This window comes from Balaenoptera musculus, chromosome 9, assembly GCF_009873245.2.
Source record: "Balaenoptera musculus isolate JJ_BM4_2016_0621 chromosome 9, mBalMus1.pri.v3, whole genome shotgun sequence".
Lineage (NCBI taxonomy): Eukaryota > Metazoa > Chordata > Mammalia > Artiodactyla > Balaenopteridae > Balaenoptera > Balaenoptera musculus.
The window spans coordinates 65,763,467-65,785,014 of record NC_045793.1 but is presented as its reverse complement, the minus strand read 5'-3'; positions in this window follow the sequence as shown (position 1 = coordinate 65,785,014).

Below are 21,548 nucleotides of genomic sequence, written 5' to 3'. Positions count from 1 at the left end.
AGGTCCTGCCCCTGACAGGGCAGGGACAACCACAGAGCAAAGGGGAGGCGCCGCTCAAAATCAGGGCAGGTTCTGGTCACCACAACACCAGTCAAACCCCTTATCAAGGGGATAATGACATAAGCCTCCAGACCAACTTCACCCACCAGGGGGCAGACACCAGAAGCAAGAGGAACTACAATCCTGCAGCCTGTGGAAAGGAGACCACAAACACATAGAGGGAACCTACCTCAACATAATAAAGGCCATATATGACAAACCCACAGCAAAAATCATTCTCTATTCTCAATGGTGAAAAACTGAAGGCATTTTCTCTAAGATCAAGAACAAGACAAGGATGTCCACTCTTGCCACTTTTATCCAACACAGTTTTGAAAGTCCTGGCCATGGCAATCAAAGAAAAAGAAATAAAAGGAATCCAAATTGGAAAAGAAGTAAAATTGTCACTCTTTGGAGATGACATGATACTATACATAGAAAATCCTAAAGATGCTACCAGAAAACTATTTGAGCTCATCAGTGAATCAGGTAAAGTTTCAGGATACAAAATTAATACACAGAAATCTCTGGCATTGCTATACACTAACAATGAAAGATCAGAAAGAGAAATTAAGGAAACAATCCCATTTACCATCACTTCAAAAAGAATAAAATACCTAGGAATAAACCTGCCTAAGGAGGTAAAAGACCTGTACTCAGAAAACTATAAGACACTGATGAAAGAAATCAAAGATGACACAAACAAACAGTGAGACATACCATGTTCTTGGATTGGAAGAATCAATATTGTGAAAATTACTACCCAAAGCAATCTACAGATTCAATGCAATCCCCATGAAAATAACAATGGCATTTTTCACAGAATTAGAACAAACAACTTTACAATTTGTATGGAAACACAAAAGATCCTGAATAGATAAGGCAATCTTGAGAAAGAAAAACATAGCTGGAGGAACCAAAACAGTAATCAAAGCTACAGTAATCAAAACAGTATGGTACTGGCACAAAACCAGAAATACAGATCAATGGAACAGGAATAGAAAGCCCAGAGATAAACCCACGCACCTATGGTCACCTAATCTATGACAAAGGAGGCAAGAATATATGATGGAGTAAAGACAGTCTCTTCAATCAGTGGTGCTGGGAAAACTGGACAGCTACCTGTAAATGAATGAAATTAGAACACTCTCTAACACCATACACAAAAATAAACTCAAAATGGATTAAAGACCTAAATGTAAGGCTGGCTACTATAAAACTCATAGAGGAAAACATAGGCAGAACACTCTGTGACATAAATCACAGCAAGATCTTTTTCAATCCACCTCCTAGAATAATGAAAATAAAAACAAAAACAAACAAATGGGACCTAACTAAACTTAAAAGCTTTTGCACAGCAAAGGAAACCATAAACAAAATGAAAAGACAACCCTCAGAATGGGAGAAAATATTTGCAAACAAAGCAACCAACAAGGGATTAATTTCCGAAATATACAAAGAGCTCATGCAGCTCAGTATCAAAAAAACAAACAACCGGAACTTCCCTGGTGGCCCAGTGGGTAAGACTCCACACTCCCAATGCAGGGGGACTGGGTTCGATCCCTGGTGGGGGAACTAGATCCCACATGCATGCCACAACTAAGAAGCCCACATGCCGCAGCTAAAGATCCTGCATGCCACAACAAACATCCCACATGCCATAACGAAGACCCAGGGTAACCAAAATAAAGATAGATAGATATTAAAAAAAACAAATAACCCAACCAAAAAATGGGCAAAAGATCTAAATAGACATTTCTCCAAAGATAACATACAGATGGCCAAAAAGCACATACAAAAATGCTCAACATCACTAATTATTAGAGAAATGCAAATCAAACTGTAGGGAGTAGGGGCAAGATGGCGGAAGAGTAAGACGCGGAGATCACCTTCCTTCCCACAGATACAGTAGAAATACATCTACACGTGGAACCGCTCCTACAGAACACCCACTGAACGCTGGCAGAAGACGTCAGACCTCCCAAAAGGCAAGAAAATCCCCACGTCCTTGGGTAGGGTAAAAGAAAAAAGAAATAACAGAGACAAAAGAATAGGGACGGGACCTGCGCCAGTGGGAGGGAGCCGTGAAGGAGGAAAGGTTTCCAGGCACTAGGAAGCCCCTTTGCGGGCAGAGACTGCGGGTGGCAGAGGGGGGAAGCTTCGGAGCCGCGGAGGAGAGCGCAGCCACAGGGGTGCGGAGGGCAAAGCGGAGAGACTCCCGCACAGAGGCTCGGCGCCAACCAGCACTCACCAGCCCGAGAGGCTTGTCTGCTCACCCGCCGGGGCGGGCGGGGGCTGGGAGCTGAGGCTCGGGCTTTGGTGCTAGCCGGGAGGGAGTCCGGGAAAAAGTCTGCAGCTGCCGAAGAGGCAAGAGACTTTTTCTTACCTCTTTGTTTCGCGGCGCGCAAGGAGAGGGGATTCAGAGCGCTGCCTAAACGAACTCCAGAGACGGGTGCGAGCCGCAGCTATCAGCGCGGATCCCACAGCAACAGGGGCGCAGAGGGAAAAACGGAGAGATTCCCGCACAGAGGCTCAGCGCCGAGCAGCGCTCACCAGCCCCGAGAGGCTTGTCTGCTCACCCGCTGGGGCAGGCAGGGCTGGGAGCTGAGGCGCGGGCTTCGGTCGGATCGCAGGGAGAGGACTGGGGTTGGCGGCGTGAACACAGCCTGAAGGGGTTGGCGTGCCGCGGCGAGCCGGGAGGGAGCCGGAGAGGAGGTCTGCAGCCGCCGAAGAGGCAAGAGACTTTTTCTTGCCTCTTTGTTTCACGGCGCGCAAGGAGAGGGGTTTCAGAGCGCCACCTAGACGAACTCCAGAGGCGGGCGCGAGCCGCGGCCATCAGCGCGGACCCCAGAGACTGGTAGGAAACGCTAAGGCAGCTGCTGCCGCCACCAAGAAGCCTGTGTGCGAGCACAAGTCACTCTCCACACTGCCCCTCCCGGGAGCCGGTGCAGCTCGCCACTGCCAGGCTCCCGTGATCCGGGGACAACTTCCCCGGGATAACACACGGCGCGCCTCAGGCTGCTGCAACGTCACGATGCCTCTGACGCCGCAGGCTCGCCCCGCCTCCTCCGTACCGCTCCCTCCCCCCGCCTGAGTGACCCAGAGCCCCCGAAGCAGCTGCTCCTTTAACCCCGTTGTGTCTGGGCGGGGAACGGACGCCCTCAGGCGACGTAAATGCAGAGGCGGGTCCAAATCCAAAGCTGAACGCTGGGAGCTGTACGAACAAAGAAGAGAAAGGGAAATCTCCCCCAGCAGCCTCAGAAGCAGCGGATTAAAGCTCCACAAACAACTTCATGTGCCTGAATCTGTTGAATACCTGAATAGACAACGAATCATCCCAAATTCAAAAGGTGGACTTTAGGAGCAGGATATATTAATTTCCCCTTTTCCTTTTTTTGTGAGTGTATATGTGTATGCTTCTGGGTGAGATTTTGTCTGTATAGCTTTGCTTTCATCATCAGTCCTAGGGTTAGGTCCGTCCATTTTATTTTGTTTGTTTTTTTACTTAAAAAAAATTTTTTTTTCCTAATATATGTTTTCTTAATAATTTTTTCCGTATTTTCTATTTTTAGAAATTAAAAAAATTTTTAATAAGTTTTTTCATATTTTTTATTTTAAAAAATTAAAATTTATTTTTCTTAATAAATTTTTTTCTTAAAAATTTTTTTCTTATTTTTTACTATAAAAAATTAATAAATCTATTTTTAAAAATTAAAAAAAAATTTTTCTGAATACATTTACTCTTAATAATTTTTTTTCTTATTTTTTATTATAATAGCTTTATTTTATTTTATTTTATCCTCTTTTTTTCTTTCTATTTTTTTCTCCCTTTTATTCTGAGCTGTGTGGATGAAAGGCTCTTGGTGCTCCAGCCAGGCATCAGGGCTGTGCCTCTGAGGTGGGAGAGCCAACTTCAGGACTCTGGTCCACAAGAGACCTACCAGCTCCACGTAATACCAAACGGCAAAAATCTCTCAGAGATCTCCATCTCAACATCAAGACCCAGCTTCACTCAACGACCAGCAAGCTACAGGGCTGGACACCCTATGCCAAACAACTAGCAAGACAGGAACACAGCCCCATCCATTAGCAGGGAGGCTGCCTAAAATCATAAGGCCACAGACACCCCAAAACACACCACCAGACGTGGACGTGCCCACCAGAAAGACAAGATTCAACCTCATACACCAGAACACAGGCAATAGTCCCCTCCACCAGGAAGCCTACACAACCCACTGAACCAACCTTACCCACTGGGGACAGATACCAAAAACAACGGGAACTACGAACCTGCAGCCTGTGAAAAGGAGACCCCAAACACAGTAAGATAAGCAAAATGAGACGACAGAAAAACACACAGCAGATGAAGGAGCAGGGTCAAAACACACCAGACCTAACAAATGAAGAGGAAATAGGTAGTCTACCTGAAAAAGAATTCAGAATAATGATAGTAAGGATGATGCAAAATCTTGGAAATAGAATAGACAAAATGCAAGAAACATTTAACAAGGACGTAGAAGAACTAAAGAGGAACCAAGCAACGATGAAAAACACAATAAATGAAATTAAAAATACTCTAGATGGGATCAATAGCAGAATAACTGAGGCAGAAGAAAGGATAAGTGACCTGGAAGATAAAATGGTGGAAATAACTACTGCAGAGCAGGATAAAGAAAAAAGAATGAAAAGAACTGAGGACAGTCTCAGAGACCTCTGGGACAACATTAAACGCACCAACATTCGAATCATAGGGGTCCCAGAAGAAGAAGAGAAAAAGAAAGGGACTGAGAAAATATTTGAAGAGATTATAGTTGAAAACTTCCCTAATATGGCAAAGGAAATAGTTAATCAAGTCCAGGAAGCACAGAGAGTCCCATACAGGATAAACCCAAGGAGAAACACGCCAAGACACACATTAATCAAACTGTCAAAAATTAAATATAAAGAAAACATATTAAAAGCAGCAAGGGAAAAACAACAAATAACACACAAGGGAATCCCCATAAGGTTAACATCTGATCTTTCAGCAGAAACTCTGCAAGCCAGAAGGGAGTGGCAGGATATACTTAAAGTGATGAAGGAGAAAAACCTACAACCAAGATTACTCTACCCAGCAAGGATCTCATTCAGATGTGATGGAGAAATTAAAACCTTTACAGACAAGCAAAAGCTGAGAGAGTTCAGCACCACCAAACCAGCTTTACAACAAATGCTAAAGGAACTTCTCTAGGCAAGAAACACAAGAGAAGGAAAACACCTACAATAACAAACCCAAAACATTTAAGAAAATGGGAATAGGAACATACATATCGATAATTACCTTGAATGTAAATGGATTAAATGCTCCCACCAAAAGACACAGACTGGCTGAATGGATACAAAAACAAGACCTGTATATGCTGTCTACAAGAGACCCACTTCAGACCTAGAGACACATACAGACTGAAAGTGAGGGGATGGAAAAAGATATTCCATGCAAATGGAAATCAAAAGAAAGCTGGAGTAGCAATTCTCATATCAGACAAAATAGACTTTAAAATAAAGAATATTATAAGAGACAAAGAAGGACACTATATAATGATCAAGGGATTGATCCAAGAGGAAGCTATAACAATTGTAAATATTTATGCACCCAACATAGGAGCACCTCAATACATAAGGCAAATACTAACAGCCATAAAAGGGGAAATTGACAGCAACACAATCATAGTAGGGGACTTTAACACCCCACTTTCACCAATGGACAGATCATCCAAAATGAAAATAAATAAGGAAACACAAGCTTTAAATGATACATTAAACAAGATGGACTTAATTGATATTTATAGGACATTCCACCCAAAAACAACAGAATACACATTTTTCTCAAGTGCGCATGGAACATTCTCCAGGATAGATCATATCTTGGGTCACAAATCAAGCCTTGGTAAATTTAAGAAAATTCAAATCGTATCAAGTATCTTTTCCGACCACAACGCTATGAGACTAGATATCAATTACAGGAAAAGATGTGTAAAAAATACAAACACATGGAGGCTACACAATACACTACTTAATAACGAAGTGATCACTGAAGAAATCAAAGGGGAAATCAAAAAATACCTAGAAACAAATGACAATGGAGATACGACGACCCAAAACCTATGGGACGCAGAAAAAGCAGTGCTAAGAGGGAAGTTTATAGCAATACAAGCCTACCTCAAGAAACAGGAAACATCTCGAATAAACAACCTAACCTTGCACCTAAAGCAATTAGAGAAAGAAGAACAAAAAACCCCCAAAGCTAGCAGAAGGAAAGAAATCATAAAGATCAGGTCAGAAATAAATGAAAAAGAAATGAAGGAAACAATAGCAAAAATCAATAAAACTAAAAGCTGGTTCTTTGAGAAGATAAACAAAATTGATAAACCATTAGCCAGACTCATCAAGAGAAAAAGGGAGAAGACTCAGATCAATAGAATTAGAAATGAAAAAGGAGAAGTTACCACTGACACTGCAGAAATACAAAAGATCATGAGAGATTACTACAAGCAACTCTACGCCAATAAAATGGACAACCTGGAAGAAATGGACAGATTCTTAGAAATGCACAAACTGCCGAGACTGAACCAGGAAGAAATAGAAAATATGAACAGACCAATCACAAGCACTGAAATTGAAACTGTGATTAAAAACCTTCCAACAAACAAAAGCCCAGGACCAGATGGCTTCACAGGTGAATTCTATCAAACATTTAGAGAAGAGCTAACACCTATCCTTCTCAAACTCTTCCAAAATATTGCAGAGGGAGGAACACTCCCAAACTCATTCTACGAGGCCACCATCACCCTGATACCAAAACCAGACAAAGATGTCACAAAGAAAGAAAACTACAGGCCAATATCACTGATGAACATAGATGCAAAAATCCTCAACAAAATACTCGCAAACAGAATCCAACAGCACATTAAAAGGATCATACACCATGATCAAGTGGGGTTTATCCCAGGAATGCAAGGATTCTTCAACATACGCAAATCAATCAATGTGATACACCATATTAACAAATTGAAGGAGAAAAACCATATGATCATCTCAATAGATGCAGAGAAAGCTTTCGACAAAATTCAACACCCATTTATGATAAAAGCCCTGCAGAAAGTAGGCATAGAAGGAACTTTCCTCAACATAATAAAGGCCATATATGACAAACCCACAGCCAACATTGTCCTCAATGGTGAAAAACTGAAACCATTTCCACTAAGATCAGGAACAAGACAAGGTTGCCCACTCTCACCACTATTATTCAACATAGTTTTGGAAGTGTTAGCCACAGCAATCAGAGAAGACAAAGAAATAAAAGGAATCCAAATCGGAAAAGAAGAAGTAAAGCTGTCACTGTTTGCAGATGACATGATACTATACATAGAGAATCCTAAAGATGCTACCAGAAAACTCCTAGAGCTAATCAATGAATTTGGTAAAGTAGCAGGATACAAAATTAATGCACAGAAATCTCTTGCATTTCTATACACTAATGACGAAAAATCTGAAAGTGAAATTAAGAAAACACTCCCGTTTACCATTGCAACAAAAAGAATAAAATATCTAGGAATAAACCTACCTAAGGAGACAAAAGACCTGTATGCAGAAAATTATAAGACACTGATGAAAGAAATTAAAGATGATACAAATAGATGGAAAGATATACCATGTTCCTGGATTGGAAGAATCAACATTGTGAAAATGACTCTACTACCCAAAGCAATCTACAGATTCAATGCAATCCCTATCAAACTACCACTGGCATTTTTCACAGAACTAGAACAAAAAATTTCACAATTTGTATGGAAACACAAAAGACCCCGAATAGCCAAAGCAATCTTGAGAACGAAAAATGGAGCTGGGGGAATCAGGCTCCCTGACTTCAGACTATATTACAAAGCTACAGTAATCAAGACAGTTTGGTACTGGCACAAAAACAGAAATATTGATCAATGGAACAGGATAGAAAGCCCAGAGATAAACCCACGCACATATGGTCACCTTATCTTTGATAAAGGAGGCAAGCATATACAGTGGAGAAAAGACAGTCTCTTCAATAAGTGGTGCTGGGAAAATTGGACAGATACATGTAAAAGTATGAAATTAGAACACTCCCTGACACCATGCACAAAAATAAACTCAAAATGGATTAAAGACCTAAGTGTAAGACCAGACACTATCAAACTCTTAGAGGAAAACATAGGCAGAACACTCTATGACATACATCACAGCAAGATTCTTTTTGACCCAGCTCCCAGAGAAATGGAAATAAGAACACAAATAAACAAATGGGACCTAATGAAACTTAAAAGCTTTTGCACAGCAAAGGAAACCATAAACAAGACCAAAAGACAACCATCAGAATGGGAGAAAATATTTGCAAATGAAGCAACTGACAAAGGATTAATCTCCAAGATTTACAAGCAGCTCATGCAGCTCAATAACAAAAGAACAAACAACCCAATCCAAAAATGGGCAGAAGACCTAAATAGACATTTCTCCAAAGAAGATATACAGATGGCCTACAGACACATGAAAGAATGCTCAACATCATTAATCATTAGAGAAATGCAAATCAAAACTACAATGAGATATCATCTCACACCGGTCAGGATGGCCATCATCAAAAAATCTAGAAACAATAAATGCTGGAGAGGGTGTGGAGGAAAGGGAACCCTCTTGCACTGTTGGTGGGAATGTAAATTGATACAGCCACTATGGAGAACAGTATGGAGGTTCCTTAAAAAACTACAAATAGAACTACCATACGACCCAGCAATCCCACTACTGGGCATATACCCTGAGAAAACCATAGGTCAAAAAGTGTCATGTACCACAGTGTTCATTGCAGCTCTATTTACAATAGCCAGGACCTGGAAGCAACCTAAATGTCCATCGACAGATGAATGGATAAAGAAGATGTGGCACATATATACAATGGAATATTACTCAGCCATAAAAAGAAATGAAATGGAGGTATTTGTAATGAGGTGGATGGAGTTAGAGTCTGTCATACAGAGTGAAGTAAGTCAGAAAGAGAAAAACAAATACAGTATGCTAACACATATATACGGAATCTAAGGGGAAAAAAAAAAAGGCCATGAAGAACCTAGTGGCAAGACGGGAATAAAGACACAGACCTACTAGAGAAAGGACTTGAGGATATGGGGAGGGGGTGGGGTGAGATGTGACAGGGTAAGAGAGTGTCATGGACATATATACACTACCAAATGTAAAATAGATAGCTAGTGGGAAGCAGCCGCATAGCACAGGGAGATCAGCTCGGTGCTTTGTGACCACCTAGAGGGGTGGGATGGGGAGGGTGGGAGGGAGGGAGATGCAAGAGGGAAGAGAAATGGGAACATATTGTATATGTATAACTGATTCACTTTGTTATAAAGCAGAAGCTAACACACTATTGTAAGGCAATTATACTTCAATAAAGATGTTTAAAAAAAAACAAAAAACAAAAAACAAAAAACAAACAAACAAAAAAAACAAATCAAACTGTAATGAAGTATATCACCTCACAATGGTCAGAATGGTCATCATCAAAAAATCTACAAACAAATGCTGGAGAGGGTGTGGAAAGAAGAGAACGCTCCTACACTGTTAGTGGAAATGTAAATTGGTGCAGCCACTATTGAGAACAGTATGGAAGTTCCTTAAAAAACTAAGAATAGAGCTACCATATGATCCAGCAATCCCACTCCTGGGCATATATCCAGAGAAAACCGTAATGTGAAAAGATACATGCACCCCAATGTTCATTGCAGCACTATTTACAAGAGCCAGGACATGGAAGCAACCTAAATGTCCATCAACAGAGGAGTGGATAAAGAAGATGTGGTACATGTATACGATGGAATATTACTCAGTTATAAAAAAAGAACAAAATGATGCCTTTCGCAACAATATGGATGGACCTAGAGTCTGTCATACTGAGTGAAGTCAGACAGAGAAAGACAAATATCGTATGATATCACTTACATGTAGAATCTAAAAGAAAATGGATACAAACGAACTTATCTACAAAACAAAAATAGAGTTACAGATGTAGAAAACAAATTTGGGTTACCAGGAGGTAAGTTGGGGGAGGGAAAAATTGAGAGATTGGGATTGACATACACACACTACTATATATAAAATAGATAACTAATAAGGACCTACTGTATAGCACAGGGAACTCTACTCAATACTCTGTAATGCCCTATATGGGAAAAAAATTTTAAAAACAGTGGATATATGTATATGTATAACTGATTTACTTTGCTGTACACCTGAAACTAACATAACATTGTAAATCAACTATACTCCAATAAAAATTATTAAAAAAAAATAAAAATTTAAAAAATTTGTTTAATAATTATTAAAATTTGTTACATCACCACACTGAAATAAAAGTTAGGCTTCACTGATTAACCAGAGTGCTTCCTATACTTATATATTTTAAGACTTGGTTCTGTTTAGGTCTTGATTGGCAGACTTAAACCATAGTGATCAGTTGTACAAAGCTTTCCTTTGTCAAATTTTCTCATAAAAATGTACTTGTAAAGAACTAGGAGTCTGTAACAATACCACCTAGATTAAAATCTTAGCTCTATGCTTTCAAGCTGTGTGACCTTGAGGAAATTAATTAACTTTTATGTGTTTCCATTTTTCTTGGTTTTTAAAATCTGGGTAAAATTAATGTCTTCTACTTGGTAAAGATGGCTGCAAGTTCTTTGTTACTTCTGCTACATTCCACTGTTTTGAATTGGGCAGACATTGTGACTGCTTGATCAACAAAATATTGTAGAAGTGATGCTGTGCTTAAGAGATTGATAGCTTCCTCTTCCTCTCTCTTAGAGCATTTGTTCTTGGAACCCAGCCACCATGCTGTGAAAGAGCTCAATTAGCTCCGTGGAGTGGCCACTCTAGAAAGGTATCAAGTCTCCAACCAACAACCAACAACCAACACTGGCTGGACCCCTAGCCATTAGCCAGCACCAATATAACAGACAAGATGAGTGAGTTAGCTTAAAGGAAACCTCACCTGTCATTACTCTGCAGAGATAAGCTAACCCCACTAAACTATGCCCACATCACAGGTTTGTGAGCCAAATATATTGTTGTTATTTTAGGCCACTAATTTGTGTATGATTTGTTACTCAGAGATAGATAACAGAATTTGGTCCCTGGAAGTTACGAAAACCTAAAACATGTGACATTGGCGTTGCCACCAGGGAGCAGGTAGAAGCCGGAGGGCCTCAAAAGGATTGCTTTTGAAAGCTGAAAGGGCCTGTTGACCTAAAACAGATAGACTGCCAGCTATTTCTCTAGCAATGATGGGTTTATTCAGGATCAGGAGAGAATTGAAATTCAGGGTTTCCAACCATGGCAAGGCACATGCAAGTCCCCACAGAGCAAGGGAAGGAGAGCATTTTTATTGAGGGGGAGAAGGAAGTTGGAGGGCTATAGTAAAGAAAGAGTCCAAAGTTTTTCATTGGCTGAGTCCTTGCCAGGAAAGAAAGCGGGTCTTTCTTCTCATCAGCTTTGCTATTGTCTCAGGGCTTGAGACCTCCCTTTCTGGTCTTCCAACTCTATTTAATTGAGGTTTCTGTTTATTAATTGTTTACAGGCCTTTCCTAACTTAGGGCAATTGTGGAGTTTGGAAGTCATGTTAGAACAATTATTCACTCCCAAGTTTTTGAAGCATAAAAGTTTTCAAGTATAATTGAAGAAAGAAAAAAAAAAAGAGATCAATTAGAATAGAATGTAATTAGTTGCTTTGGATTCAATTTAAAGGGTTATAAAATAAGATCTATCAAGAAAGTCTTAAAGTTCTAGAGATTAATTAATACTGGAATAGAAGTAGCTGGGAAGATTCACAAAATAACACTCAGTATATCACCTAGAGTTTTTCTCCACTGACAGGACAATAAATCATGTGCTTAAACAACAGCAGGAAGGAGACGGGCTAAACTGAAAACACACTTGGCAGAAGAGTTAAGCCTGTAAATTCTGAAAAGGTCTAAATCAGTCGTGTTTGCTCTGGACGAAACCCTGACAAGAAGCCCAGAGATAGACTAGTTGGCCTCCTCAGTATTCATCTGCATGCTTTCAGCTGCAAGTACCCTGACTCAAAGTGCTGAAACAGTGAGGCCATGTGTAATCATCTTACACCGCAGGAGACCACAACCAACCACTGCAGGACTGATTGGATCCCCGGCTCTGTTACGTCATCAAGGATTCAGGTTCTTGTACCACTTGTACTCTTAGTATCACTCATATATAATCAGTGAGAATTCGCTCAGCTAACTACACCCAGCCGCAAAGGAGGCTGGCAAATATAGTCTCAGGTTGGTCAGCCATGCCTCAGAAAGACGGGGGATAACCACAGTCTGACCCTCGCTCATGTTAGCCAGAGCTCAAAACGAGGCAGTGGAGACTGCCAAGTGAATCCTGTGCCCCAAAAGATAGAAACAAAACCTTTGGAATGATCTTTTTGGCAGGTGTAGTCAGTAAGAATAAGAACAAAAGACTAGTGCCCAGCTAGGGAATCCCTTATATGGTAGTAGGTAGCCAATAAATGCCAATCTGGCATATTCTCAGCCTAGTGATATTGAAACAGGAGGGAAGGGGGCAGGGCACAACCTTTAAAAGAATGACATAGCCATTGAGGACATGGCATAAACTTGTTAGAACCAACTAGGCCCAAGATGGCAGACGACTCGATCTCCAGTAGACCTTGAGCCTCATTATACACTCATTGTAGTACATTAGCAAATGCTAAGTAACACACCCACAGGTGCCATGACAGTTCCATCAAAGGCCAAAAAGTGGGTGGTGGCCCAAATCCTGGAAATCCCCGTCCTTTCTACAAAGGAGTTGGAATAATCCTCCCACTTGTTAGCCTATGAAACTACCCAGTCCACAAAAACTAACCACCGCATATTTCAGGGCTGTTCTCGCCTTTTGAGACAGACTGTATTCTGTCTATGGAATGTGTGTATCTCTAAATAAATCCACTTCTTACCTATCACTTTGTCTCTCACTGATCTCTTTCTGTGATGATAAGACATAAAGAACCTGAGCTTCATTAAGTCCTGAGACCAGGTGTGTGATTTCAATTAAAAGTGTGGGTTTGAGTCCCAATCTGAGTTTTGGCTGGGCTCAAATCCCATCTGAGTTGTGCGGTTTCGGCATAATGGCAGTCTGCTCCTGCCCAGAGCTGCCCTGACCTAAAGGATTCCCCATTCCACGTGGGTCACACCGACCAAACTTCAGGTGGATTTTGTTGAAGAACCAGAGAGGTAACAAGGAGCTGTGTCCACTTCTTTCTTTTCCTTACCTAGTCTTTTGCACTGCTTGGGGTTGAACCTGAAGTAGAAACAACCTAAGCTGAGAGAGAATGGCCATTCTTAAAGCCCAAACTGGCCTTGGTGGCCTGGCCTCTCTCACCAGCACAAGGCTCTCCATCCATCTAAGAGTAGGTTTCACTCGTACTCAACGTGGAGCAAAATGGCAGAAGGCATTTCGTGAAGAAGAACGGGAAACCAGGTAATATCTAACACCTGCAAGAAGTCTTCACACCTGCAAGAAGTCTTCACCCCCTTGCTCCTGAATGAGCTAGCTTGCTTTCTCACCACAACTACAGGCGAAGCTGCTACTTTGCATTCCAACATCAAATAAAGCCTGTTTTGGATTATTTTACGTATGGGATTATTTGTACTGTTGTTCCTTTCTGAATCAGTGGTTGAGTGCAAAGTGTCTAATGCAAGATGTTATCTACAGCCAGAAATTTTAACTACCATGAATCCAACATCTGTTTTCCACAAGAAATTTTTTAATGTTATGCTTTAAATTTTCTACAGAAAAATTAGGGCCGTGTATCCACTTATCTCATCACAACCACCCCCGCCCCCCCAAAGAGCCGTATCTAGCACCTCCTAATTGTTAACTTCTGAGCCTGGTTATTATCGAAGGCAACAGGATTGAAAGTCTTGCAGATTACACACACATTTACAATTATAACTTCGTTACAATCCCAAGAAACAAAGTTGATCATGCTGTAACACACACGCACTCACACACTGACACACTCACACACACATTTCCATAGATGTCTCATCTTTAGACAGATTGACGTCAAATGTCTTTTAAGACTATGGCAAACCCCTGAGGGTTTTAATGCTCAAGTATGTGATAGATAATGTCAGACAACCCTATGCACATTAGTTATTTCCCAACACTGAACTTCAGATACCTGAATCCACAGAAGTTAGATGGCAGGGCAGCTGCACTGTAAAACTCCAGGGAAAATCAGGTACATTGTAGACCAGAACTGTTCAGAGCAAATCCTACACAGCCATACAAGGCAGCCCAGCAGGTGTTTTTCTTGCTGCCTCTAAACATAGAGCGCTACATGACACAAGGATCTCCTATTGCTGCTTTTGTAGACGACAGCTTGCCAGTGTAAAAGGCAGGCTCTCCAACTTCCACATGCCATCACTTTACCTTCCACGCCCAAATAAACATGCCTGAGCTACCACTAACGTGTCAGAAATCAAGTCCCCCTCACCACGAACTCCAGCTACTTCTAAGGCCCCCAGGATGCTGTCTCACATGCTTTAGAAACAGGTCCCTTGCATTCTTTAGCTCCAGCTTCTTCATCACACCACTTTGCTGCTGCCTCCTCAGCTTATGACTGCTGCAAGTTTGGGTTAGACAATGTGAACCTGGGGCTGAGAAGTACCTCTGAACTGCCTACCGCCCCTGCATTGCTTCACCCATGAGATGGAAGACAAGGTCAACATCAGGGTAGTCATGTCCAGACTCCCTTCTACATCTGTCTCTCAGTTGAAGAGTCTGAAGAAGGAGATAGGCTTATGTAATCACACAACAGGAAATTCAAGAAGGGAACATAATTCAGTTCTCTAATTTGGGTGTTGAAATCAAGGTAGCGCCAGTCATTCTCCTACTGCATTTGCCTCGGTGACATTACATCACACAAGCATCCAATGCTAGATGGTCCCTGTGCTTCATATCTGGAAGATTCTGGATACTTGCCATGGCAGATAAGTGACTCCAAGGAGAGTCTTGAGAGCTAGTGAAGCAGTGCCTGATTGGTAAAGGGACTTGGTGCTTCTGCAGCAGCCAGACAGCATTTCATGATGTTAGCAGAAGCCACCAAACACTAAGTGACTCCTTCTTTGAATGCTGGTAACACCTAAGCTCCTGGGAAGAGGAGACCATGCTAACCTCTGTGACTCCACCCCAGAGGCAGAATTTCAATTAATTCTCTGCAGCAGAAGAGACCAATCCATAAGTTTCACCAAGACCCTATGGAAGGATCTGGGGCAAAGGGAGGAAAGGGAAGTGTTTAGGAGGAACATTATTTATGGCTCTACGTATACACATAGGGCCTAAGTCTAGCTGTATCCTCTGGGTTCCTTGCTAGAGTCTCCTGTCCTAGCCCATGGCTCCAGGACAACTTGAGGCGTTTCTATCAGGCTAAACACCACACAGACCCTTGATATCTGTCAGTGTTACTTCTTTCATTTCTCAAGCTCATTCTCGGGTCCAAAGCCCACCTCCAGAGCCCTCATTCTCTGATAATCAACTGGAGAAGAACACACTGCTTTCAGGGGAAACTCCCCAAGATTAGACTGTATTTGACATCAGAGCATTTTCCAGATATGGTAGGATTACAGACAACTTTGACTTTCTTATTTATACCTTTTTACTTCCTGAAACGTTCATGGAGAATAAATATTTTCATAACAAGAAAGTGTAATAAACCATTTTCATTAAAAAAAAACAGTAAGCCCACATTTGAGTAATGTTTGTTCAGGGAGCCTACTTTTCTCCAACAAAAATCAAATGTTCCTTTGAAAAGATTCAGTTCAATTAAACAAAACTTGAAACTTCGCCAGTAATTAAGATATCACAAATCTACATAAAACAATGTAATGCAAGAGAATGTTGCCTTTAATCTAGTAAGATAGATACACTTCTACTTGACTAAGATGTTCTGAATTGAAGGGGAAAAAAAACTAAGATAAATTCCCACTATTTTACTTCCCTATTTCTGTAGTAACAATTACCGCAGATTTAGTGGCTTAAAACAACACAAACTTATTCTCTTACAGTACTGGAGGTCAGAAATCTAAAATCAAGATGTTAGCAGGTCTGCATTTCTTCTGGAGATTTCAGGGAAGAATCTGTTTTCTCGCCTCTTTCGACCTCTAGAGGCCACTTGCATTCCTTTCTTGGCTCACTCCAACCTCGTGTCACTCCAAGCTTTTGCTTTCATCTTCACATCTCCTACTGTTAACTCTGACCCTTCCACCTCTCTCTTATAAGGACCCTTGTGTTTATATTGGGCTAACCCGGTTAATCCAGGATAAACTTCCCATCTCAAGATCCTTAACTTAATCACACCTGCAAAATCCCCTTTTCCACATAAAGCCATATCTTCACAGATTCAAGGGGTTAGGACCTGGATATCTTTGGGGAAGCCATTATTCAGCCTACCACACCCACCTTATATTTAAAATATGTTCTTATTAAGTAGCTCCCCAGATGTTACCAATATATCCAAAATTCCAAAATGGAAAATTCTACTGTAATATTTTTTTTAAAAAAAGAACTGTCAAATCTCTTGACTTTTATATCTCACATTTTTAGAAAATTGGCTGGATGATCTCAGATTTGAAGCCAGTTAAACTCAAGTCTTTTCACGTGCAGACATAAAAAGAATAGTTGTAAATATGTTTATGATCAATTGTTGGAAATGTAACAATTCCCAGTTATTTCCTCATAGGAATCTTTAGTCTAGACATTTTATAATAACTCCAGTGAATACTTGGAGCTGTTTGTTTCCTAGAAGGAAAAAAGAAAGCAAAGGAGAAAATAAAAGAAATCCCTGCAGTTTGACAGAGGTAAAGCACCAGAGTCTAGGTCAGAGTGCTGGTAGAAATCCCTGCAGTTTGACAGAGGTAAAGCACCAGAGTCTAGGTCAGAGTGCTGGTTTTATTACTTATTAGCCATATGACTTTAAGCCAGTCACCTTACCATATCCCCCTGTATAAAACTGGGAATACTACTTCCTGCCTTGCCTACCTGACAGGTTGGGACAAGAATAAAATGAGATAATTGCAAACATAGGCTATTATCATCATCCTACAGGGTGAAGCATTTAAACTGTTATCCCCTATTTTTAACTAGGATCACAAGGAGAAACACTTCAGTTTGGAGTTCATTGAGCTATTTCCCTGGAATTCAGACCATGGAGCATTCAATCTGAAATTCCTTCTATCTTCACATAAAGTCTCACAGGAAAAGAGAAAAAAAAAAAAAAGGATCATCTTAAAAGTAAGAAGTATGTCTGTGGCATCTATGAACTCGATGATTTATTTAGTGAGGAGAACTCAGTACATTTGTCAGTAAAGCTGGCCTACTCTAGCATTATTTCTTCCACCTCCAAAAAGTTTTTGTCAAGTTTTCACAGAACAATGGAAAGTCACCAACCAAACAAACAAACAAAAAACAAACAAACAAAAACTTGTCTTCCATGTCAGGATGGCCTGAAACATATATTTTGAGTTCCCTCTTGTTCTCTGGGATAAAAACCACTGCATTGTAAAATGTTTTCATTCATATTATAAAAATCAATTGGCTTCAACAATCTTAAACCTAGTTGCCCACGTTTCCACAAATTATGGTTTGAACACAAAACTTCAAGAGCTTCTTTAATGAGTCACAATCATAACTGGTATTTCCTTCTCCCAAATTTTTGTGTAGACATGCTCCAAATTTCATCCCTTTAAGACCTAGATGATTCAGCATTTCCAGAAGAGCTGCTGAGAGTGAGGCTGGCAGTCAAACGCAGGATAGCTTTGTGTACCTTAAAGAAAACATGCTTCAACATCTATTTAATATTAGAGCCATCACATTTCTCTTTGACAAGATTGTCTGCATAAAGGTTTCTTGAGAAAGCCAGGGGATTAATTTACTTCTGCCACTGTGATTGACTACAGAGCAGCTGTCAGGCAACTAAATCATCTCCAATCTCCATCACAAATTACTCTAAATGGTTTTTAAGATAAACTTGCCAAGGTTGTTATGCCTAGCAGCTCTGACTGGAAAATGTGCAATTGATTTAAATGAAAAACAAGAGGATCTGTTTGGGGTCTTCATTATAAAACTGCCATGGTGCCTTTGTTGATGCTCAAGAAGCCACAGATGTATCATGTACATCTGGAAAATAAGGAACCTGTTCTATGCACACTTCTATATAGTTCATAATTTGGCAGCATAAAATTGAGCTTGTCTAAAGCAACAGACTGCAAAAGAAGGTTACCATGAGATTTTAGAAAATGTTAATTAAAAAAAATCAGGTAGTATTGTGAATCTTTGTTTCCATCAATTGTTCTTAATGCAGATGACTCCTTAGGAGTGTAATGTATTTCTCACCTCCACTTCTTCAGAGAGGTAAGTTGTGTTCTTGCAGTAAGGAAATAAGTACGTTAACCATGGTGGACAAAACATTGCCTGGATCATGAGGAGGTTGCATAATAAGTAATTTGAATTAAGGACAAAAGGCATAGGTTTTGAAGGAGAAAAACACCCATGAGATAAATCTGTTTAGATTGGTTTTTGCTTTTTATTTTTAATTTATGTAGCTGTGGATGTTTCCTTAAAGTGGTTTTTATTGTTGATTATAAAAAGATCTTGGGTATCTTACCTGTTATGATTGACAGCGCAAATGAAGACTAAGAATGTCCTGAATAGCTAAGAGGGGATGTGAGCTAGAAGCAACCCAGGCCCTTAGTGCAGAGAGGACTTTGTATGCTACCAGAGAACAAAAGGACCTCTTGACAAAGCAGCTATCAGAAGGGTACTGAGAGCAGAGAAAATTGGTAAGGAAAGATATTATTTATTGTAAGAGTTGTTGAGTATTACTCTTTACCAAGCATTGCAGTAGATGCTGGAGATATACTAAATAAGGCAAGGTCTCTCTCTCCAAAGAGCTCAGGGGAAGAAATAAAGTTAAATTAGCATATCAAAACTCTTGGAACTCAGCTGAAGTGGAGCTTTAGAGGAAATGCTATGGTGTAAATGCTAGTATTAGGAAATAAGAAAGGTTATAAATAATGATCTAAACTACAACCATAGAAGCTAAAAAGAATGAAAGAGAGTAAACTAAATACCAAGTAGAAAGAAAAATAGAGCAGAAATCAATAATAGAAAACAGACAAGCAACAGAGAGAAATCAGTATATTCAAGAGCAAATTATTTTAAAAGATCAATAAAATTAATTAAAGACTGGCCCAAATGATCAAAAAAAATTTTTTTAAAGGAAAATATAAATTATCCATGTCACAGGTGAAAGAGGAAACCTACGACAGAGCCTCTAGACATTAAAATAATCAAGAGGATATTATAACAACATTATACCAACAAATTCAGCAACCTGAATGACACAAAATGAGCAAATCAAATTTTTCAAAGTAAAAGAAACTTGAACCTAGCCTTTCATATCCAGCCAAATTTTCACTCTAATATGAGAGAGTAATAAAAAATAAGAAAGCATCCCAGGCACAAAGGTCCTCAGAGATTTTCTCACACAATGACTCCCATCTGAAACAATTCTGATTTCCTAACTATGACTCAAAATCCAGAACCATAAAGATGTGGCACACATATACAATGGAATATTACTCAGCCATAAAAAGGAACGAAACTGAGTTATTTGTAGTGAGTGGATGGACCTAGAGACTGTCATACACAGTGAAGTTAAGTCAGAAAGAGAAAAACAAATACCATATGCTAACACATATATATGGCATCTAAAAAAAAAAAAAAAGGTCATGAAGAACCTAGGGGCAAGACAGGAATAAAGACACAGACCTACTAGAGAATGGACTTGAGGATACGGGGAGGGGGAAGGGTAAGCTGGGACAAAGTGAGAGAGTGGCATGGACATATATACACTACCAAATGTAAAATAGATAGCTAGTGGGAAGCAGCCGCATAGCACAGGGAGATCAGCTCGGTGCTTTGTGACCACCTAGAGGGGTGGGATAGGGAGGGTGGGAGGGAGGGAGATGCAAGAGGGAAGAGATATGGAAACATATGTATATGTATAACTGATTCACTTTGTTATAAAGCAGAAACTAACACCATTGTAAAGCAATTATACTCCAATAAAGATGTTAAAAAAATAATAAAAAATAAATAAATAAATAAATAATAAAATCCAGAACCAATAAGGATGAAGGCATATGTGTTTGATTACATTAAAGTACAAATTGCATGGCAAAAACCACCACAAACTGAAAAGATAAATGAGAAAAATATTTGCAACTTATAATACAAAGGATTATATGGTTAGTATATGAGGATTTTCTAAATACTGGGGGGAAAAAAAAACCTAATAGAGAAATGGACAAAAGAAATGAAGAGACAGGTCACAGAAAAAGAAATGAAAATGCCACTCAAATCTATGAAAAAAACTCAACCTAGCTTATAATAAGAGGAGTGCAAGTTAAAACTACATTGAGATATAATTTCTCACCAAAAAAAAAGAATAATGAAGAGATATTATGAACAACATTATACCAGCAAATTCAACAACTTGGACAAAATGAATAAATTCCTTGAAGGACAAATATTATCAAAAATGACAGAAGAAGAAATAGAAAATCTAAATGTTCCCCCTATATATTAATTGACTTTGTAGTTTAAAACATTCCCACAAAGAAAATTTCAGGCCCAGATGGCTTCACCTGTGAATGCTATTAAATATTCAAGGAAGAAATATTAATAGTACCAATCTTACACTAACTCCTTCAGAAGAAAAAAGTGATGATATGAAATATCCAAATAATTTTACCAGACCAGCTTAAACTAATATGAAAACCTGAGAATAACAGTGAAAGTAAAGAAAGTTGAGGAACAATATCAATATCCCTCATGATACACATATAAATACCCTTTTAAAATTTGCAAATCAAACCCAGAAATACATTAAAAAGATAATATAGGGCTTCCCTGGTGGCGCAGTGGTTGAGAATCTGCCTGCCAATGCAGGAGACGAGGGTTCGAGCCCTGGTCTGGGAGGATCCCACATGCCGCGGAGCAACTGGGCCCGTGAGCCACAATTGCTGAGCCTGCGCGTCTGGAGCCTGTGCTCCGCAACAAGAGACGCCGCGATAATGAGAGGCCCGCGCACCGCGATGAAGAGTGGCCCCCACTTGCCGCAACTGGAGAAAGCCCTCGCGCAGAAACGAAGACCCAACACAGCCATAAATAAATAAATAAATAAATAAACCCAAAGTTTAAAAAAAAAGATAATATATGATGACAAAAATCAGGTTTATCACATGGATGTAAGGTGCTAAACAAGCAATGTTGGTTAATAATATTTGTTAATTAATAAATGTAACTCACCAAATTAAACTAAAGAGGAAGATGTACAAGATCATCTCAAAAAATGC